Genomic DNA, 14,459 nt, shown 5'->3' with positions numbered 1-14,459 from the left:
AAGTGGCTGGGCTTGGTGCCTCATGCCTGTAATCCTAACACTTTGGGAGGCTGACATGGGAGGATTGCTTGAGGCCAGGAGTTGGAGATCAAACTGGTCAACCTAGGGAAACCCCATATCTAACATTAAAAAACATAAACAGTTGTGCTACAGGGGAATTTGAACATTAGGTTATAAAAGTCCATATTATATGTGCATAATGAACAGATGAAAATACCTAGCACAGACATTTTAAAAGTCATTATTTCTTCTCACTATATGAGACCCAGCATGTTTTCTGCTTTATAATACCTTTAAGTTCTTCTAGAGTAAAATATAAAAAAATTTCAAGTACTCAGAAGTATATATGGATGTAGATATATTCAAGGAGTATAAGACAATGCTGAAGATTTTGTACAAATTTCAAACAGTATGCATGCAAATTATATTTAAACTGTGTTGAGTGTGTGTGTATTTATATCTGTAGGTATATAACAATATTTTAAATATATATATGATTGTGTCTTACTGTTGCCCAGGCAAGAGTGCAATGGCATGATCATGGCTCACTAAAGGATCAACCTCCCTGGACTCAGGTGGTCCTCCCATCTCCGCCTCCTACATAGCTGGGCTTCCGTTACACGCCACCATGCCCGGTTATTTTTTGTATTTTTTGTAGAGACGGGGTCTCACTACCAGGACTGGTCTTGAACTCATGGGCTCAAGCTATCCACCTACCTTGGCCTCCCAAAGTGTCGGGATTACAGTAGTGAGCCACTGGGCCCAGCCAATGCTATATATTTTTAATCATGGTAGGTGTTATAATGAGTATATGTTTGAAGATGGTATTTTTGGCCAACAAATTCAAAACTTTAATTCATCATTATATAAACAGAGACACTAATAAAGCATTCTAGCTGCGTGTGAGTTATATTAATGCATCCATCTTACAGTTTTCTTAGGTTACACATCCAGGTGACTGAATGTGAGAGATGCCTATTTCAGCTATCATTTATTGAATTTTGTTGTCTTTCTTTTGAGATTTCAAAGATAAAATATTAAGGAAAGAATTAATAAAAATTTGAGAAGAATTAAACATCCTAATTTTCTAGGTATAAGTGTGTATAATACATATGTTTATATTGTATATAAACATGTATTTCTATTTTATGTGTGTATAAATATATATATATTTTAGATATAAAAGTGAAAATGGAGAACTTATGTTTTGATGAATAGTCCAATCAAGAAGTTTTTGCAAATATTTTATTGTCCAAAATTCAGATATTGCAACTTTCTTATGAGAATTAAAAAAACTCAGGAATCAGATGTGAAACTTTTAATTCTTCAACCTTATATATAGCTAATTCAATTAAAATGTAAATTTATTGTGGTGTTTGACTGTATATATAGAACTTTTTATCTGCGTGTTGAAAAAACGAGAGGAAATATGGAAACAATGATCATTGTTTAATACAGTTTTATGAGATCAGTACATGGTTATTTTTGACTTCTTTGCAAATTCCATGTCTTTGTTACTAATGAGAAAATATAGGACTGATTCCTAACTAAAAAGCAATATGACACACAAGAAAGTCATAGGGCACAGTTCTAAGTGACAGCTGTTTAATGACACAGGAAAATATTTCTAATTCAATGTTAAATAATGAAACTATGAGACAAAATCCTGTGATCAATCTGATTAGTATTTACAGTGATTCCTGTGTTTGTGTCTATTCAAGTAGGGCTGTGGGTGTCCTGTCAGGCTTGAGAGGTATCCGTACCCTTATGTTAGTGCCCCACTAAATAGCATCCTCCCCCTCAATGTATAAGGCCTACTGACTAGATCAGAACATGGTGTAAAACTCCCAGGGAACCTGAGTAGAGAATCAGGACAAGAACCACGTGGCCTGGTGACTAGATTTGCTCTTCTCCAAGCCTTTAGAGGTAAGCTTTTTTTTTTTTTTTCTTCTCTCCTTAGGCATGGAAACCTAAGGTTTCTCCCCATTACTACAAGACTATTTGATATCACAATAAAATACTGCAGATATGATGCAGAGTGAAAAAGAGTAGAAATGGGAAGACTTAGTTGTGCAGAAACTAAGTTCTTAAAAAGATGAGATACTTGATGAGGGTGCATGTATTACATCTCAGTTTAATATCCAATGGAAACCAAAAGCAAATTGTTAAGAATGGAAATTGTTTACACAAATTGAGCAAAATTTTAGGTAGCCATATTTTCTGATGTCTTTTTCTCTTCATGAACTTTTTTTCAGAAACTTGCAGTTATGTAGCTGTAAAAAATCAGAGTTGATATTGTCTGCTTTACTGAAGTAATTTTCCTGAGGCCGTATGTTAAGATTTACCTTTATTTATATTGAAGGCATGAAATATTGACATATAATACTTAGTACTGGTGACATTCAAATGAATTCATGCATCTGAAACGTTCATTAAAATACATACTTGGTCTGATTCAAACCATGGTGTACACAGTAATCCACCTTTTATACAGATTTATCTTTTTGCACGAAGTTAATGTATCCACATATTGAAAGATATGCATGGAAATAATTCATAAGTTCATGAGTTACCTTGACAAGTTGTATGGTAGCGGTTTTTTTCTACGTTATTAATACACGGATTTTTCTTAATATTTGTCAAGCATTATTCTTTAATTTACTAGTTGGAGAATACTGTAATCCTTATACCTGAAAGACCAATTATAAAACTCTCAGAGACACACACAAACACAAACACACACCCCATAAATTCTCAGGAGATACTTGAAGAATATGTAAAGGCACGTGCACATGCTGTGTTTTGATGTTAAATGATGAGACCATGAGATGAAACTCTGAGCCACCTTGACAGGAATTGAACATATGTACTATGAGTATCATGGCATTTGGAGTACATATGGCATGCAGTAAGGAGCATCACCTGGTTTCCTCTCTAATGGCTCATGCCAAAGTGTTGCCTACAGTGCATCACATAAGGCTCTTAGAATAGGAAGAATTCCCTGGATGCCTGACAGGGGAGCCAGGGCAAAGACCTCTGGGATTTTTAAATTGTTTGCTGGAGATCTTTTCCAAGCGTTCAGCCCTTTTCTCTCTCTCTCTCTTTTTTCTTTCTTTCTTTTTTTTTTTTTTTTTTGATACACTCTCACTCTGTTGCCAAGGCTGGAGAGCAATTGCGCGCCCTCCACTTGCTGCAACCTCCCCCTCCCAGGTTCAAGTGATTCTCCTGCCTCAGCCTCCCAAGTAGCTGGGTTTACAGGCGTGTGCCACCATGCCCAGCTAGTTTTTGTATTTTTAGTAGAGACAGGATTTTTGCCATGTTGCCCATAATGGTTTCTAACTCCTGACCTCGGGTGATCCGCCAGCCTCGGCCTCCCAAAGTGCTGCGATTAAAGGCGTGAGCCACCGCGCCCGGTCCCTTTTCTCTTTTTTGTGTTTTCGTCCACTGAATTTATTCCCTGAAGGAGACAGTTTGATGCCTCGGAAATTACTGGACCTGTAACTCTGAAGTAAATCAAACCCACACAGAGTAGGTCAGGAGGATATTTAATTTCTGAAAGAACTGGATTCCTGATGAGGACTAGTGCTTTAGGCCTCGGTTTGATTTCAAGTGGAAAACAAAATGAAAAAGAGCAGCAGTAAGACTAGCAGGCTCCAAACTGGGCAAAATAGAAGGCATCCATGTTTGATTGTACCTTTGTCTATGGGTCGCGTTTTTTCAGACAGGAAGGGCGGGAGAAGAGGGCTCCAAGACAGGGTTTTCTGGCATATCTGGTGCACTACTGCCATCGCGAGGACGAATCCCTACGCCATTACAGCGTTCTTGTAAGGGACTACCAGTTGCGGAAGGTCTGGTCTGTGGGGAGGTGGAATAGGCTTGGACTCCATGCTCAGCGTCCTTGCCTTCTCGTCTAAGGCCTTAAAAGAGACATGGACATTGGCGTTACCTTGTTGTAGAACCTGGTGAGTGAAAGTTCTAACAGCAAATCCTGTAAACTTCCCTTGGAATAACTGTGTTCCTTGTGAGCGATACTGATGCTACCAGAGACCCCAAGACCCATAGCAAAATGCCAGCACGTGAAAGCCTGCTGACTCTTGCTCCAAAGGGCAGGTAGAAGAGACAGATGCCCACAAGAGCCTCTATGTGTGTTTGACTGGGTTCCTACTGTCCTGCCCACACCAGGAGGAACCAAGTTTCCGCTCCACGACTTCCTGTGCTAGTACTTCCTGGCAGCTGCTGGTTCACTCCAAACCCCGCACTCTCCAGATTCTACACCAAGATACCGCTAATGTCCCTGTCTCTTTTCAGGCCTTAGAGAAGGCAAGAAGACAGCCTGGGAACCAAGCTCACAGATCAGCCTTTCCCCCATAGGGAAGTTTCCCGGGAAGGACGCCATGATGGCGTAGTCCGTCCTGAAACGATTTCCTCACGGTGGCAGTAGTGCTCCACATTTTCAACAAGTCCTGTCTTGGAGCCCTTTTCACCCGCCTTTTGTTTATCAAAAAACGCCACCCAGAGATAAAGGCGCCACTGAACACGGATTCCTGGAGATTTGTCCAGTTTGTTGCAACCTGGTCTTGTGACCCGTAGAGGGTCAGGATTGCAAGTTGTCCAGGTTCTTGGCATTTTGAACAAATAATTGCACAAAAATGAAACAACAAAAGAATGAAAGCAGGGGTTTACTCAAAACGAAAGTACACTCCACAGTGGGGGAGATGGCCTCAGCAGAGGCTCAAGGACCTGGATACAGAATCTTCTTTGGTTCAAATACCCTCTAGAAGTTTCCCATTGGCCACTTCATGCTCACCTCATGTAAGTGAAGTGGTCGCCCGAAATCAGTCTGATTGGTTGCAGAAAGGAGCCAACCAGAGGCTAAAGTGAAGTTACAAAGGTCACACTCCTGTGCAAACATCTGATTGGTTGCAAAAAGAAACCAATCAGAGGCTAGGGTGAAGTTACAAAGTTATACTTCTATGCAAAGGAAGACTAGGCCAGAAATCAGTCTAATTTGTTGCCACAGCCAGTTTTCCATCTGTAGTGCAGAAAAGGTCAAAGGGAATAGTCTCTGGTCCTTCTGTTACATAGGCATTGAAAGTTAGGGTTTTCCTTTCAATTTAGTTCTAGGAAGTCAGCATAAAACAGCCTTAGGTCCCCTGCCTCCAGACCCTATTCTCCTGCTTCATCTCCCCGCTGAGAGGTGATCCTCATAAATCTTTATGTGAGGCAGAGGGACTGAAGGGCTTTCTTCTGTAACTGCTTCATGCTGATCTGGGGCATAGTCCCTACCTGTTGGAAATCACAGAACTCTCACTATGCTTTATCTAGTGGAGGCAGGGTAGTTTCTTGATGGCCAGGGGTGGTGTCTTCACCTGGAACCGGCTGGAACCCTGGTTGCATGATCATTTGAAGCTTGATGGTCTCTAGGCGAGAGGAAATGAATTTTGCTACAATATTTAATGGGAACTTCAGGGGGTTGATACCTATGCTGTCAGAAATGTTTGTTATAGAGATATGCAGGAGAAACAAACAAAATCTGGTCTCTTGTAGAATCTATGCGTTTCCCTAAAGTTTTAGCACGAGTGACTCCATTTGGTTTGGTTTGGTTTGGTTTGGTTTGTTGCGGCGTAGTGCATGAGCTCAGTCAAAACAATGACCTCCCAGAAGTTTGTTTAAAAAATTACCCTTTATTCAGGTTTTCCCTTGAGTGAGAGTGTGACCAAAACTTAAGGCCTTAGCACCACTCTTGGTTATTATCATTTTGGGTTTTCATTCTCAGCATGTCATGTATAGGTTATGGTGCCCTCATGGTTGCACATTCTTTTGGCTCTTGTTATTCCAGTTGAAAAGAAACTATATTTCATTCTAGAGACGGCTGCATGCAAGCATTTAAAACCTTTGAGAGAATGCAGCACACCAGGGAGACTATGATTATGACTACTGGGAGGAAATCCCAAGAGTTTGGAGTATGCCTTTACCCAAGATCCCCATAAACCAAACCTCCTAAAACCAAACAGATCAAAGAATGAGCTAGACAAAGAGTTTACTCACTTAATGAAGCAATTTCTTCATCAATCCCCAAACACTGAATTTTTTTTTTTTTTTTTGAGATGGAGTCTCGCTCTGTCGCTCAGGCTGGAGTGCAGTGGTGCAATCTCGGCTCACTGCAAGCTATGCCTCCCGGATTCATGCCATTCTCCTACCTCAGCCTCCTGAGTAGCTGGGACCCGCCACCACACCAGGCTAATTTTTTGTATTTTTAGTAGAGACGGGGGTTTTACCGTGTTAGCCAGGATGGTCTCCATCTCCTGACTTTGTAATCTGTCCACCTCTGCCTCCCAAAATGCTGGGATTACAGGCGTAAGCCACCACGCCTGGACTCCACTGAATTTCTATAATCCTCATTTGATGTATTTCCCCATAGGCCACAAGTACCAGCAGCCGCACAGATACTTTTTCTGTTTAGCCAATTCTATCCCAACTTTCACAGGAGAATTTAGAATCACTGTGCAACTGCAGCCTTTACAGTAGAATTTGCTATAGAACCTGTCATGAGGGATATATTTCCAATCATTGCTTCTTTTACTGCAAATCACGGAAAAAGGACTTAACAAATGATGCCCTTTGAGAAGAGTGAAGGCCGTCTGGCAATATTCTCTTCAACCCATGAAATGGGCCAAGAGGAGTGAACCAATGTTCTGCTTTTGACTGATGATGAGGCAATGCATGTACCAGTAAAGTTTCTTACCTACATTGGGCCTTTATCCTTTATCTATCAAAGTATAAGGTTATCCATGTAACCTTATACTTGTGTTATGCCCAGACTGTTTGTTCCCCAAAGAAGACCACCAGAGTCCAGAGTCAAAGCCAAGCGGCAAGGATCTTTACTACAAGTTCGAACCTGGTCCCTCCTTTACACAGTATACAAGAGGGCCCCGAACAATGCGAGCGTTTGCTTTTTATAGCCCGAAAGTTGTAGGGGAACAAAGAAATTCTTTTGGCTCCTGCGCTTTCAGTAACCTTGAACGGCTGTCTCCTTATCGGAGACTTTCCAGGTGGTGTTTGTACTGAGCTCAGGGAGTTTGAGAGATATATGGTGGTGGGATGGGAGGATGGGATGTGTTTGTGCTAGGCTCAGGGAGTTTTGAGCCCGGGGCTGAGGAATGTGCCCAGCTCCTTTCATTTGCAGGCTGGCTGCAAGCTCCTTCACAAATAAAAGTACACCCTATTAGTGCACATAATAGACACTTTTCCACTTCTGTTGTTCACAGAAGCATAAGCAAGAAAAAACATTCAAAGAGAAGAGTTTCATGTCACTAGAAGTCTTAATCTGTGAACTTGGGAAAGCTATTCACATCAAGGATGCCATCTTCTTCTTGGGAGAAATTTCCCTGGTTAGCTTTACCTCAAGGGTTCCAGTGGGCGCACAGTTCCAAAAGAGTGGAGGGACCCTTCTTAGCTGTGAGACCATGAACCCAAAGCTCAAGGTCCCTAAATTTTGTTGTAGTGTGGATGGCAAGGATAGTCTTTTTCTGATGTTCTCAGAAGATCCAAACCATAAAAAGCCTTTTTTTTTTTTAACCTGGTGTAAATACACTGTAGCATAATAATCTACTGTTATAACATCAGCTCTGTTGCATGGGAAAACTGCAACAAGAAAACATGCATTGAAATGATAATTGAATGATATCCCATTATAAAATGTTTGAATGGCCAATCAGGTGACCAAATGTGCCTGAAACTTTGTTTTCCCAGGAATATGGGATCAAGCATTGGTTATAAGCTATTTTAAACAGTTTTAGTATTAGATGGTTTAACACCACTTTCTTGATATTTAATTATTTGATTTACTTGAGTTAGTAGCTTTATACAAGGAAATTTGGTTATTTCTGTAATTTACAATAACAGCATAATAACTATAATCGTTATGGGTAGCATATGTGTAGACATTAGAATTTTAGAAATCCCATACAATTTTGGAATATATATTAATATTATTCACAAAAAATATAACCTAAAGAAGATTGAGCATCATTTTGGCAATCTCATTGTTTGAAATAAATTTTCAGTGCTGCAGAAGAAATAGCACTCGAACATGAATATTCTCAGCAAGGCAATTTTTCTTCTATAGAAGGGTGCATCTCACAGATGGAGCAATGGCGAGAGCACACCTGAACAGGGGAGCGGAAGGGGTTCTTATCCCTGACACAGGTAGCCCCTACTGTTGTGTCATTGCCCTATAGGCTAGGGTTGGACCGTACAGTCTAAGCTAATTCCGACTGGCTATTTTAAAGAGAGCAGAGGTAAGAACCAGAATGACGGGGTGAGCAGCTTCAGTGGGAAGGATATTTATGGAACACATGACTAAATGTGACAGGTCAGAGCAGGTGACTGGGGTGACTCAGGATAGAGCAGGTGGCCCGGGGAACAGATGTGAACTACTGATTAGAACTGATGGAAAAGGTCGTTTACTGAAACTAGGGGCAAGGAGACAAGGAGAATGAAGAAGTTAAACTTTAAAATGGAATACAAAGAACTGAACATACTGACATACTGATTCTTTGAAGAGAAATTTAGAACTCACTGTATTTAACACCATGTACCTAAACATGTCAAATAATCTTGTTTACCTCTCTTTTCTGGACACTTCAGGGGACCTCTGAAGTATTCCAAAGGCCAGGTGCCAGGGAAGACAATTTTGAAACCGAAGTTTGATTTTGGGAATTCTAGATTACTACAAGTTATTTGTTTTGCCAAAATGATGGCTCAGAAATTTTAAAGAAGCGAAAACCTTTTATAACCCTTTTGAATTTAGTCAACATGTTCACACAGAGAACCTCTTCTGCAAGACTAATTTCCACAATTCTTCCACCTCTTCTTTGAACCTTCAGCTTTTTCCTAATTTAACTCAAAATAATTCTTTAACCCTAGGCAAAACTTGACATTTCCATGCCTTCTTTTAACCTTTTACTATAAAAACACATTTTGCTGTTTTTACACACCTTGCATGTAAATCTATTTCCAGTAGTTTCAATTAATTCCTAGGAATTTTACCCTTAAGGTAAAACATGGTAAATTGCTTTACTTGTGTGCTAAGTGCAGCCAAGGCTTGCCAAGTTAAGGGTGTGGTTAGTTTCATATGTCCCCAGGTGTCACCAATTGTGAAGCAGTCAAGACAAACAGTTCTCAAAATCCAAAAAGCAGTTTGTAACCTGAAAACGCTTAACAAGCTGTGCATCTGACCGATATATATATACATATTTTTTTGAGATGGAGTTTCCCTCTTGTTGCCCAGGCTGGAGTGCAATGGCACGATCTCGGCTCACCACAACCTCTGCCTCCCAGGTTCAAGCAATTCTACTGCCTCAACCTCCCGAGTAGCTGGGATCACAGGCATGAGCCACCACGCCCAGCTAATTCTGTATTTTTAGTAGAGATGGGGTTTCTCCATGTTGGTCAGGCTGGTTTCAAACTCCCGACCTCAGGTGATCCGCCTGCCTTGGCCTCCCAAAGTGCTGAGATTACAGGTGTAAGCCACCACACCTGGCCTTTTTTTTTTTTTTTTAGATGGAGTCTCGCTCTGTCACCCAGGCTGGAGTGCAATGGCAGAATCTGGGCTCACTGCAACCTCCGCCTCCTAGATTCAAGCAATTCTCATGTCTCAGCCTCCCAAGTAGCTGGGATTACAGGCTCCCGCCACCACACCCTGCTAATTTTTGTATTTTCAGTAGAGATGGGGTTTCACCATGTTGGTCAGGCTGCTCACGGACTCCTGACCTCAGGTGTTCCGCCTGCCTCAGGCTCCCAAAGTGATGGAATTACAGGCGTGAGCCAATACTCTATAAAACCATCTTTATATCCCAAAGATTGCTAACGTTATGTGAACTAAAAGGCATTACACTCTCCACTTTTCTGACAAAATATTTGATTTAAGTTCTTTTTATTATTAAACCAAGTAATTTAAAACTTGAGAGGAGATTAACCAGTTTGCACAGAGAGATAGAGGCCAGAGATTGACTGGTAAGAAATTCTTACCCTTTTGCCCGCATGCCAGGTTTCTGGGTTCTCTCTCCCTGAGTGACCTTGGTGACCCTGCTTGACTGTATGCAAGCAAACACATTGCCGTGAATTAAGAATATTCGTAGTTTATAAATTTTGGAGAAATTAGCCAGAGAGAGAGAAATATGACTCAAATTCTGTTTGTGAGAGTATACTCAACACACTTAAGATATCAGGAAGCCTAAAATCCAAAAAGTTAGTTTATGGATAAAAAGCTGGTGTGCTCCATTAATTCCTGATACACAATTCAATACCCTTAAGTTCACCAATATCATTATACATTCTGTACAATTAAGAAATTTACTTTAGGCACATGACCAGTACGTACTCCAGCAGTATCCATGCCAAACGGCGCAGTGGCTCATGCCTGTAATCTCAGCACTTTGGGAGGCCGAGGCAGGTGGATCACCTAAGGTCGGAAATTTAAGACCAGCCTGACCAACATGGAGTACACCCCATCTCTACCAAAAATACAAAATTAGCCCAGCATGGTGGCGGATGCCCCTTCAACATAGCGTGAAGCAATGCAAGCATGTATGTGAAATTTGGCTTCACACTAATTCCAGCTTCATGCTTACCTATATTTAAAAAAAGAATTGTCAAACTGCTGATACTTTTTTTTTTTTTTTTGAGACAGAATTTCACTCTTGTTGGCCAGGCTGGAGTACAATGGCACGATCTCGGCTCACCACAACCTCTGCCCCCGGGTTCAAGGGATTCTCCTGCCTTAGCCTCCCGAGTAGCTGGGATTACAGGCATGCACCACCACGCCCGGCTAATTTTGTATTTTTGGTAGAGACGGGATTTCTCCATGTTGGTAAGGCTGGTCTTGAACTCCTGGCCTCAGGTGATCCAATCGCGTCTACCTCCCAAAGTGCTGAGATGAAAGGCGTGAGCCACCCCTCCAGGCTGCTGATACATTTGTTTAATATTTCTTATTTTACTTTAATGAAGACTAAGAACTTTAGCTATGAAAATGTTCATTAGACAAATGTCTCCAATTCTCTCAGGTTTTAAAGAATATTTTATTATTTAAACTTTTCCACAACTTTCTTCCCTACTTATGATTCCTTACTACATTGTTTCATAAATCATCTTTTCAAAACTGTAATTTGAACAAAATTTAGATAACGTCTGAATTAGACAAAATTATTATGTTTCCACTAATAACATAACCCTTTCTGGCCCATTTTGTATACAAAATTACTTGATAACTAAAATTTTTATCCTTAGTAACGTAAAATGTCAGTGAAACCCTAAACAGCACTAAATTCTGAACTATCAGATATAGGCATTTATAGATAAGGACAATTCCACAATTTTAGCAACATATTTCCCCATATCACAACCCTGTCTTAATTGAAAATGACCCAGATATTACATGAGCATAAAAAATAACTTTAAGATTTTTATTTACACAAAAATTTATCTAAAACATTTATCTCATTCACCGTACTTATTTTTCCTTTTAATAAGGGAGACATGAGACATCAATCAACATGTGTAAAACAAACAAGACAGGACAACTGGAGAGGAGGAAGCTTGGGAGATTTTAGATCACAGGTGGGAGACAAAGGGTTGCATCCTTTGAGTTTGTGATTAGCTTTTCCAAAGGAAGCAATCACATATGCATTTATCTCAGTGAGACTTTGAATAGAATGGGAGGCAGGCTCGCCCCAAGCCCCCAACTTGAATTAACACCGACATTTTAAAATATCCAGCAAAGACAGTGGGAGGCTAAGGCCACAGATCACCTGAGGTCCAGACCAGCCTGGCCAGCATGGTGGAACCCCATCTCTACTACAAATACAAAAATAACCAAGTGTGGTAGCAGGCACCTGCAATCCCAGCTACTTGGGAGGATGAGACAGGAGAATTGCTTGAACCTGGGAGGCAGAGGTTGCAGTGAGCCGAGATTGCACCGTTGCATTGCAGCCTGGGCAATAGAGAACTCCATCTCAATAAATAAATAAATAAATAAATAAATAAATAAATAAATAAATAAAATATCTGGCAAAGACAAACATAAAATTCAGACAAAATGCATGTCGACAATTCTGAAGGCATTTCTATTTTTATTCCACCAATACTTTCTTTAAAATTTTTATTTCACTTTTAATGATTATCCAAGACCCCAGTATAACAATTAACCCAGTGGCCGAATGCGGTGGCTCACGCCTGTAATCCCAGCATTTTGGGAGGCTGAGACTGGTGGATCATGAGGTCAGGAGTTCAAGACCAGCCTGGCTAAGATGGTGAAACACCATCTCTACTGAAAATACCAAAAATTAGCTGGGCTTGTGTTGGAACCGAACTGTCGATTCCCTCCTGGGCAGGGGTCGCCGCGAAGGATCACCGACACGAGATTCACAGCAGAGAGTTATTTATTACTAGCGCGCTAGGGTCCCAAGCTCTAAGTTGGCCCTGGGACCCCGACTGCTTGTTACAGGCTGTTTATATAGGCAAACACAAGTTCAAACACAGCTTAGGGCGCGAAATTCAAACAAAGCTTTAGGCGCGTGGTAATTGGGTCTGTCTATGGCCTGAGCAAGGTGTCTTGTTCTAATTGGTTAGAGCAGGACCTTATGAGGTTTTTTTCCTGGAGTTGTTGATTCCGGGAACTTCGAGGCAGGGTGGGACCCCCGGAATTGGCAGGGTGGGACCCTATCAGGGTGGGACCCTATCGAGGCAGGGTGGGACCCTATCCAGAGCCACCTGGTGTTAATTTTTTTAAGTTCTTTTTTTATGAGGCCTAGTTTCTAAGTTTTATGCGGCCTAGTTTCACTTGATGGTGGGCAACTGTAATCCCAGCTACTCGAGAGGCTGAGACCAGAGAATTGCTTGAACCTGGGAGGTGGAGATTGCGGTGACCCAAGATTGTACCACTGCACTCTAGCCTGGGTGACAGAGTGAGACTCTGTTTCAAAAAAAGAAAGAAAAAAAACCCCAAACCAATTAACCCAGCAGATTTTGTTCACATGAATGGCCAGAGTACAACCCCTTAAATGCTTGAATTAAGAAAAAGGCTTCAGATTTTAAGTTCTGAGGGTTTTTTCTGCTTGATCTAGTCTATCATTGAAGCTTTTGAGTGTACTTTGTATTTTCATCCTATGATTTCTTCAGTTCCACATTTGCTGTGTGTCCTAGAAAACTCCGTATCTGGTTGGTAATTACGTCAACCATATCCAGAATTGCTTCTGTCATTTTGCTCCTTTCTTTTTCAGAAGTGTCTTGTATTCCCTAATATTGGTTAAAATCAGTATGCACAATTCTCTATCTGACATTTCTTGAATTTCTTTTGGATAGGGATCTGTTGCTGGAGAATTACTGGGTTCCTTTGGAGGCATCCCGTTTCCTTGCTTTTTTATGTTTCCGGTGTCCTTCTGTTGAGATCTGCACATCTTGTGTAAATTGCTTCTTCCAAGTTTGTGAATTCGCTTTGTAAGGGAGGACTTTTTCCTTTTCCCCTCATGTGGGAGCTGCAGGCTCCAATAGCTTGCAACCTTAGCTATGAGATAGCAATATAAGCTTGCCGGTTTTACTTTGCCCCAACAGATAATCCAATAAAGGCTGTGAACCAAAATTCTGGGTAAAGCAGTCTCCATGGCAGTTTGATTTTTAAAGTCTAAACCTCCCCAGACTCCAACAAGGATCGCTGGGGCCAAACTATCAAAGGAAGGCATCACACGTTAACCAGGCCCCCTACTTAGAACAGCAGCACAAAAGCCTAGTTACATGCAACGCCATCCTGCTTTTCCATTAGACAGTAAACTTCAGATTCTAAACAATTTTGGGGCCAAGGAACATTACAACTCTGAGAGAAAATTCCAAGGAGGGCTTAATACTAGACCTTAGAACCTCTGCAGAAGGCATCCTCTTTGGAGAGTTTGAGGTCTGGAGGATCTTCCAGAGCGTCCTCTTGTGGGATCCAAACTTAGACTTCCAGACGTCTCTGGCGTTACTTAGGTGAGCACTGGTGCCACTTTACATGCATTCCCTCTAGAGCCTTCTATGAACTTTATAAGAATAGCCATAAACTGTAATAAGAACTGAATGCCGGGTGGGCCTTTTTGTTCCTTAGCCAGTAGAGTACAATAAGGAAATAATTTAGCATAACTCAGTTCTAAAAAGTGCCAATATTTTAAAACCTATTATTATTTCCAAGAATAATTAATTATTATATTTGAAAAGTACTCAATATTTAAGTGAAGATAACTTGTTTTAATAGTCATACTACAGGATAATTTGAACATTAGTTTATAAGTTCATATTATATGTGAATCGTCAACAGATGATAACACATGGCCCAGACATTTTAAATTACTTCATCTCACTATGTTTGACCTACCATATATTTTTCGAATTATAATTTCTTAAAGTTCTTCTAGAGTAAAATATAAGAA

The 14,459-nt window shown here is 40.8% G+C and overlaps 1 protein-coding gene across 38 annotated transcripts in view; it reads left to right on the top strand.

Annotated features, from left to right (window-relative positions):
• LOC102128946 (small ribosomal subunit protein uS15-like) overlaps positions 1-14,459 on the top strand; it is a 127,039-nt gene that overhangs the window by 93,937 nt on the left and 18,643 nt on the right. For 2 of the 38 annotated variants that reach the window (XM_074029400.1, XM_074029395.1), the window contains exon 13: positions 659-791. The exons of the other annotated variants lie outside the window; for them this stretch is intronic. The gene's annotated coding sequence lies outside the window, so the exon portion shown is untranslated. The remainder of the gene's footprint in view (positions 1-658; positions 792-14,459) is intronic. 38 annotated transcript variants of the gene reach the window in all.

The sequence above is a fragment of the Macaca fascicularis genome, chromosome X, assembly GCF_037993035.2.
Source record: "Macaca fascicularis isolate 582-1 chromosome X, T2T-MFA8v1.1".
NCBI classification, from domain to species: Eukaryota; Metazoa; Chordata; class Mammalia; order Primates; family Cercopithecidae; genus Macaca; species Macaca fascicularis.
Note: the sequence above shows the minus strand (reverse complement) of the source record. Positions and strands in the feature narration are given on the sequence as shown.